Source organism: Myodes glareolus, chromosome 10 (genome assembly GCF_982192425.1).
Source record: "Myodes glareolus chromosome 10, mMyoGla1.1, whole genome shotgun sequence".
Lineage (NCBI taxonomy): Eukaryota > Metazoa > Chordata > Mammalia > Rodentia > Cricetidae > Myodes > Myodes glareolus.
Genome location: NC_142035.1, coordinates 31,594,634 through 31,602,784, shown reverse-complemented (window position 1 = coordinate 31,602,784; position 8,151 = coordinate 31,594,634). Strand labels below are relative to the sequence as shown.

Genomic DNA, 8,151 nt, shown 5'->3' with positions numbered 1-8,151 from the left:
AGCCGATGTTCTTAACCACTGAGCCATCTCTCCTGCTGCAGAACTGTGTTCACATTTCCTGTTTTTGCCCAAAGTTTAGTAACAGTCCAAAGACTCATTTTATTTCTTCCTTATGTTTTGATGATTTTATTAGATAACAAAATCTCTACTTTTTCTGAATGTTATCTTATTATGACCTGGAAAATTCATTTGAAATCTAATTAGATGCAATGGTGAGAGATTTTCCTTAAATTGTTATGCAATTATTGCTGTGTCTCATACTGATATTCGATACAGCAATACTTAACTCTTCCTAAATTAATGTTTAAATGAGTAAAGAAAATAATCCATTTAATTGTGTTATTTTCATTTTCCCCTTTTATGGCTCCAAGGATATGTAGATCTTTTTTATGTGTGGGTGTTTTGTCCACATGTCTATTTGTATACCACATGCATACAGTGATCATGAAGGCTGAAAGAGGGAATCGGACTTCTTGGAATTGGAGCTACACATGATTTTTAGCTACCTTGTGGGTTCTGGGGACCCAGCCTAGGTCTTTTGAAAGAGCAATAAGCTCTCTTAATGCTGGGTCATTTCTGCAGCCCCAAGATTGTGGATCTTAGATAGTTAGTAAGTTGATTTGCATCTAAGCCTGACAGAGACAATGCTATGGGTTCAACCAATCCTAGTTCCTTTCCTATTCCTGAGTACTCAAGATGACTACTTTGCCTGGTCTTCTTCTGCACTTGGGACCAACATGTTTGGGCCTAGTGAATGTAAGTACTATAAGCTACCACTAAGTATGGCCCTTAAAAAATCCGGCTCAGTCCCTTCTTCCTCAACTTTGCCTTTGTAGAACTGTCTCAGTTACTTTTCTATTACTGCACTAAAATCCCATGACCAAGGCAATTTAGAAAGTGCTTAATTAGACCTATGGTTTCATAGAGTTAGAGTTCATGATGACAGAGTATGGTGGAAGGAACAGCTGAGAGTTCACATCTTGATCCACAGGCAGGAGGCAGGGAAAACTGGGAAACCTCAAAGCTTGCTCCCAGTGACACACCTCCTTCAACAAGGTCATACCTCCTAATCTTTCCCAAATAGTCCTACCAACTGGGAACCCACTATTCAAACACATGGGCCTAGGAAGGCCATTCTCATTCAATTCATCACAAGAATCAAAGATGAAAGAAACAAGATCTCCAAGTCACTGTGAGGATTAACATTATGTTTTAACTGCAAATTACTGTGCTTAAGATTTATGGGAAAAAAAATACCTCTAATCTGTGAGTCTTGCTTGCCCAAGGACAAATCATTTCCTGGAATGTTGCTCATATAAGATAACAAGTCACATGTTTTTGCTTTTGTTTTTTTTAAAATTTATTTATTTATTTATTAAAAATTTCCACCTCCTCCCCGCCTCCCTTTTCCCTCCCTCTGCCCCTCTAGTCCTAAAAGCAGTCAGGGTTCCCTGCCCCATGGGAAGTCCAAGGTCCTCCCCCCTCAATCCAGGTCTATAAAGGTGAGCATCCAAACAAACCAGGCTCCCACAAAGTCAGTCCATGCAGTAGAATCAAAACCCAGTGCCATTGTCCTTGGCTTCTCAGTCAGCCTTCATTGCCAGCCACATTCAGAGGGTCCAGTTTGATCACATGTTCCATCACTCCCAGTCCAGCTGGCCTTGGTGAGCTCCGATTAGATCTGTCCCACCGTCTCAGTGGGTGGACGCACCCGCTGTGGTCCTGACTTCCTTGCTTATGTTCTCCCTCCTGCTCCTCATTTGGACCTTGGGAGCTATGTTTTTGCTTTTGTAAACAAACCTGGTTGGACCAACTGTACAGGATGTGCTTGATCACATGTAGGTGGGTGATACATAGGCAGGAAGTATGTCAAGATGTATGCTTGCCCCTGATTGGATGAAGACAAAAAGTACATAGCCTTGTGGGTTTTGCCTTTATAAATCTCTAACTTACATAATTTGGTGCCATACTATGGTGATCCTGGGTATGTATCTGGTCAGTGCCCATCATTCTGAGTATTTAATAAAGCTTACTTCAAATTTGGCTCAAAAATTGTAGTAGTGTTCTTGTTCTTGCCTGTTTGGGATTTACTTCACCATAAGAAGACCCACCCTGGAGCTTGGCCTCACAGATGACAAATGCAAACTTCAGAATCATTTGTCCTCGCAACAAATCATACCTTCATCCTCATACAATGTCAGAACCTCTAGCACCTCAAAATGTGAATGTATTTGAAGACAGGTCCTTTAATGAGCTAATTAAATGAGGCTATTAGGTCTTAAGTCATTATGTTTGACCTCCTTAATTAAAAACAGGTGTTTGATGCCAGTTGAAGTAGAGCATACATGTAACCCTAGCAACTGGAGGCTAATACAAGAGGATTTCAAGTCTGAGGTCTGCCTGGGCTATACAGTGCTGTGGGAGAACTGTTTGCAGTGCCACTCTGCTGTGCCAATAAAGTTTATCTTGAATTAGAGGGCGGAGCTAGCTACTAGCTGACCAAAATTAGACGTAAAAGTTTTGGAGGACCTAGGACATATAGGAAGTAGTATCAAGGGTTTAGGAAGATGTGCGGCCTTTTGGATGGAGGAAAGAGAGAGAGAGAGAGGTTGTCACTGGTTGCTTCTCCACTGCTTCTCGGATCAATCAGGTTTGACTCCCGAGCTTCTATTAATAATAAAATGATCTAGATAACTGTATCTTTAAAAAGTCTCTGAACTGAACTCACACAAGAAGGAGGCTGAAATAAAGTTATAGAAAGAAAAGGGCCAAGAAGAGTCCGTAGAAGTGATAGTGTACCTTGGTCTTGGACTTTTGAAACTGTGAAGGTTGAAGAAAAAGTGACTGCTTTAACTTCAAGGGACTATTGCAGCTGGGGGCTGAAAAGATGATGGAGTGTTAAAAAGAGCACAGAAGAACACATTACCCACACCAGGAAGCTCATAATCTGTAAGAGCAGCTCCGCGGTCTCTGGGGGCAGCCATGTGCACAAACCCCTCCCTACACATATATAATTAGGATTCTTTTCAAAGTCTTAAGAAAAATGAGACTAGATTGCAGCTGGGCATGGTGATGTATGCCTACAATCCCAGGATTTAAGAGGTGGAGGGAAGAGGATCAGAAGTTGTAGTGGCATTTCATTTGTATTTTAATAAAGCTCGCCTGTGGATCAGAGAGTAAAACAGTCATACTGACCGGCCTTATAGACCAGGCAACAATGACATATACCTTTAATTCCAGTAGCCACACTAGCTTGCCATAGAAACCAGGTGGTAGTGGTGCATGCCTTTAATCCCAGAACTAGAGAGGATTGCTTATAAGACAGGAGGAGACAGCTCTCAGTCTCATTCTGAGATTCCTGGAGGCAGGATTGCCATTTTGGACTTAGGTAGAGGTAAGAGCCAGTGGCTGGCTGTTTTGTTTTTCTGACCTTCAAGTTGAACCACAATTTCTATCTTTGAGTTTTTATTAATTGTGCTTCAAAAAGTTCAAGGTCACTCTTGGCTGCAAAGAGATTTTGTGGCCAGCCTGGGCTACATGAGACTGCCAAAACAAAACAAAGAAGACTGTAGTGTGGAGATATAACCTAGGTTAAACTGACAAGGATCAAGAAAGAAGGCATTCAATGATCTAGAAACCACTAGTAGGCAAAGACAAAATATTCCCTATGATAGTAACAGTGTTGAACCTTTTGGGGTCTATTTTTCCCCCAACCTCCCCACCCTACCTCCAGAGAGCTCACTGATCCTATCCTTCCAGATTTGGCTTTGCCCCCACTTCACTGACAAAGTCCCCAGAGAAGCAGGAGTGTTCATGTTGCTCTGATAGGGACTGTGGTAGTTTTGCATTCTTTAACCTAACTATTTGCTGTTGCTTTTGATTTTTGGTTTTCTTGAGACCAGTTTTCTGGCTGTCCTGGAACTTACCCTGTGGACCAAGCTGGCTTCTAACTTAGAGATCCACCTGCCTCTGCATCCTGAGTGCTGAGTTAAATGTGTGCACCTCCACCGCTGGCCAGAATAACTGTTTTTTAAGAATCGCCCTTACTAGGCCAGTGAGAAGACTCATCCGATGGTAAAGGTGGTTGTGGTTGTGGCAAAGCCTGAAAACTCGAGTCTGAATCCAGGGATCCATACGGTAGGCTAACTTGTCCTTTGACTTCCATATATTCATTGTGACATGTGCTCCTCCTCAAATAAATAAACAAACAAACAAACAAGTAAGTAAGTAAATAAATAAATAATAAAAGTCGCCTTTATTGAGTCATATTATGAAACATATATTCTTATGGCAGTTTAGTAAAACTTTTAGCTGCTGAAAAATCTAGATTTTTAAGGTACAACAAAAGCTGAATATCCTGCTTTACATATTACCCTTTGCTTTGATGGAATTCAGATGCCAGCTGAAAGCTTTCCTCTGGCCATGAAATCCAGGTTTGCAGACGTCTACAATCTGCTTCAACATTCCTGTGCATTTCCAACATTCCTGTGTATTTCCAACACTCAAATTCTTGTCACCTCTTCTGTTGCCTCCACTTGTAATAACAGACCACAGAGATGCAACTCGGCTTCTTCCTCAATTTATACAAGACAAATTCAAGCTTGAGTGGTGTGGGACAATTGTCTATGTTCTGTCAATTATGTTTTAAATAAATGTTGATTGGCCAATAGCCAGGCAGGAAGTATAGGTAGGACAACCAGACAGGAAGTAGAGGTGGGTCAATGAGAACAGAATTATGGGAAGAAGGAAGCTCTCTCTGCAGTCCTGTCCAGACACCGAAAAAGGAAGATGTGACCTGCCCCGCTGAAAAAGGTAGCGAGCCATGTGGCTAATATATACAAGAATAATGGGCTGATATAAGTTATAAGAGTAAATAAGAAGCCTCAGCTAATGGGTCAAACAGTTTATCATTAATATAGACCTCTGTGTGAGGGCATAACGGCTGTGGGACCTGGTGGGAGGACAGAAACCAGGCAGGACAGAAACCCCAACAAGCAGGCCCTCATGTTACACTTGAGTAGTAAAAGACTTCAGAGGACACATGGGGCTGTAGAAAGTATCATCACACTTAGTCCACAGCCTCCTGCCACCATCTGGACTCCATCTCATTATCTTCTTCACTTCTTTTTTCTGAGTGCTGAACATCCAAATTTTAAAGAGATTTATTTATTTTTATTGTTTAGTGTATAAATATCTGTGCATCATGCACATGCCTTGTGTCTGAGAAAAGAGGACACTGGATTCCTGAAATTGGAGTTATGGATGGTTGTGAGACATCATGTGGGTATTGGGAACTGAACCTAGGTCCTCTGCAAGAGCAGTTAAGTGCTCTTAACTGCTGAGCATTGCTTCAGCCCCCAAATGTTCAGTTTTTCTACCTCTTCTATGTAAATAAATTGATTATTTCACTACGTAAGTGAATGGGCTTTTTAGCTCCCCAAATTCTGCAACTGGTTGGTTAGGACAAGTCTTTACAATAGACAGAGGCTTAGCACAAAATAGCTTAATGTAAAAGTGCTTTTTGGGGGTGGAGGCTCATGTATGTAATCAACAGACAAACATACTATATTAATTACTTTTCTATTGCTGTGATAAACACCAAAACCGAGGCAGCTTAATAGAAGGGTTTATTTGTGCTTACAGTCCCAGAGGGAGAAGAGTCCATCACCATCAAGGTTGGGAAGCATGGCAGCCAGCAGGCATGGCAGCCAACAGGCACAGTGGCAGCTGCCACAAAAAGCAGAGGGCTCCCACCTGCTGAGAGCTCCCACCTTCAACTGCAAGTATGAAGAGAGAGAAAACTGGAAATGGTGCCTAGCTTTTGAAACTCTCATAGTCCTTTCCAGTAACATACTTATGTCAAGAAAGTCATACTGATAAGTATTGGATTTCTGTTTATTGGGCTTCTCTGTCTATGAAGTAAGCCACATTAGACCGAATTACTAAGACCAGATTTAATAAACAGAGCCAAGCAAAGCAGAGCACTAATGGGTGACTTTCAGAAAGGCAGGAGAGGAATCACAGGGCAGGTGTGGTCTTGAGCAGTTCCTGGGGAGGAGCTGACCCTTGGCCGGCTTTCTGAGGTGCAGGATCTGGAATGGGAGTAGTGAGACCTGAGCAGAGATTCCCAACACATACCTTGTAAGCCTCTCCAAAAATTGTCACCAACTGGGGACCAAACATTCAAATACCTGAGATTATGGGGGACATCTTATACAAACTACATTTATCAACCAAATTACAAGGGAAGGTTTTTAGCTGGGTCTCAAAAACCCCTGGAACTGGTCTTACAACTGTTCCTCCTATTGTAGACTAGCAGAAGTTTCCTTATTTTTCCTGTTTTTTGCAATAGGGCCTGACTCAGGCTAGCCTCCTGCTTCTTCAACCTCTTCAGTGATATAATTACAGGTCCCTGCCTCATTGCCAGACCAAGAAATTTCAATGCTTATCATTTTATACAGCTTTAACTTTCTTTACATTTCAAAACTCAAAACGATCTGTGATGGACTCTCCTGGGCTCAATATAGCAAGCTGCTTGCTCCTACCCAACTGCCTACAAATTTGTGTTCTTACGAAAGCATAGCGCATCCCAGGGGAACCAAACTCTCAAGAAGGGCTATTTCCAATTAAAATGAGAAATTTCATCATAGATAGAATATTCTAGGATTTTTATTTTTTACTATCCTTAAATTAAACATGGGTTAACTACCTAAGTTCCATGCTAGAATTTAAATCAAGTCATTGAATCACTGAGGAAGGGGCAAGATTTACTGCCTGACAGGAAGCAGAGAAACAGGCTTCTTGAGGTGAGCCTTTGGGATTGAGTGTGATTTGTCAGGCCAAGAAGGGATTGGGGAAGAGAGACTTCCAAGCTTGAACAAATGGACACAAATATCCCCTTTCATACTTCTTCTTTCATATGCTGAGGGAAAATATTTGAAGCCACCAGAAAACAAGGGATAAAAATATCATGTTGGTTTGAGGACAGAGGATTAAACGATCCTTGCTTGACGGGAAATGTAAGCTTTACGAACAAGTAAGCAATTTAACCCTTTGGCAACCTGACTTTATCTGTTAAGTGTTACAAAAATGGTTCAGCAGGACCACAGGAAGGGTGGAGTTGTTACACTTCCTGCAACGGGCCAACAGGCCTTGCTTCAAGGTCAGGCTGTTACCGCCCTTACTACAAACACAAACACACTCTCCCAAAAGCAGCCCCTTTCAGCTTTTCCTTTCTAGTCTGCTGCCTGCCCTGAATCTGTTTTTCTGTTTGGAGACTTCTTTCCCTACCAGAGTCACCAGCCTAACACAGCCAGCCAGCACTGAAGGCTCAAATAAACAAGACAATTCTTCAGTTCCTTGCCTTAGCACATTGTAAGTCCTTAATAAATGATAGAGCATGGCACTAGCAAGTGTTGATACACGGAGTAGAGCGGCAAGGTTCAGCAAATTCTTGCTAGACTCTGCACCTATTTAAAGTGACTTGTTGGGCTGAGAAATGGCTCAGCAGTAAAGAATTCATGCTGCTCTTCCAAAAGAGCAGAATTCGATGCCCGGCACCCACATCAAACAAATTATGGCTGTTTGTAACTCCAGTTCCGGAGAATCTGACGCCTCTGGCCTCCACAGGTTCCAGCACTCATGCACATACCCACACGCAGACATACACACATACACATAATCAAAAATAAATCTTGAACATTTTTAAAGTTGCTTATGCAAAGCAGATTTTTTTTAATTGTAAAATATCCTATGATGTTTTTTCATAGTTCTGCCAGGTACCGTAGCATCAAAATGAGAGAAACAAGGAAATGGAAACTAGAGCGCAGCCCAAGACTGATTTTTGCGAAAGGAAGCGAGACAGGCCACGCCTTTCGAAAAATCGTAACTACACCGGCAAGAGCCTGCTACCGCAGGCCTGCTGTGCCACGCGCCCCGGGACTACTGCGGGCGAAGACGTAAGCCCGGAGCCTAGCTCTGGAAGGCTCGATCTTAGAACGCCGCAAGCCAGGCCTTACCATCCCGCCACACAGTCTGCCCAAACCAGCCACAACTTGTGCCGTCTAGGAGCTCCTTCCACTTAGCCGAGCTCCTTTCCCGGCTTCCCCCGCGGTGGGGCGTGACGCCACTTCCGGTCCCTGACCGCACGTG

At 42.6% G+C, this 8,151-nt stretch overlaps 1 long non-coding RNA gene across 1 annotated transcript; it reads right to left on the bottom strand.

Annotated features, from left to right (window-relative positions):
• Positions 1 to 1,398: 1,398 nt before the first annotated feature.
• LOC125413837 (uncharacterized) lies at positions 1,399 to 8,143 on the bottom strand. The gene is made up of 3 exons (XR_007236063.3): positions 8,019 to 8,143; positions 3,927 to 4,190; positions 1,399 to 1,888 (listed from the first exon to the last, which is right to left on the bottom strand). It is a non-coding gene; the product is annotated as an uncharacterized LOC125413837 (long non-coding RNA).
• Positions 8,144 to 8,151: the final 8 nt, after the last annotated feature.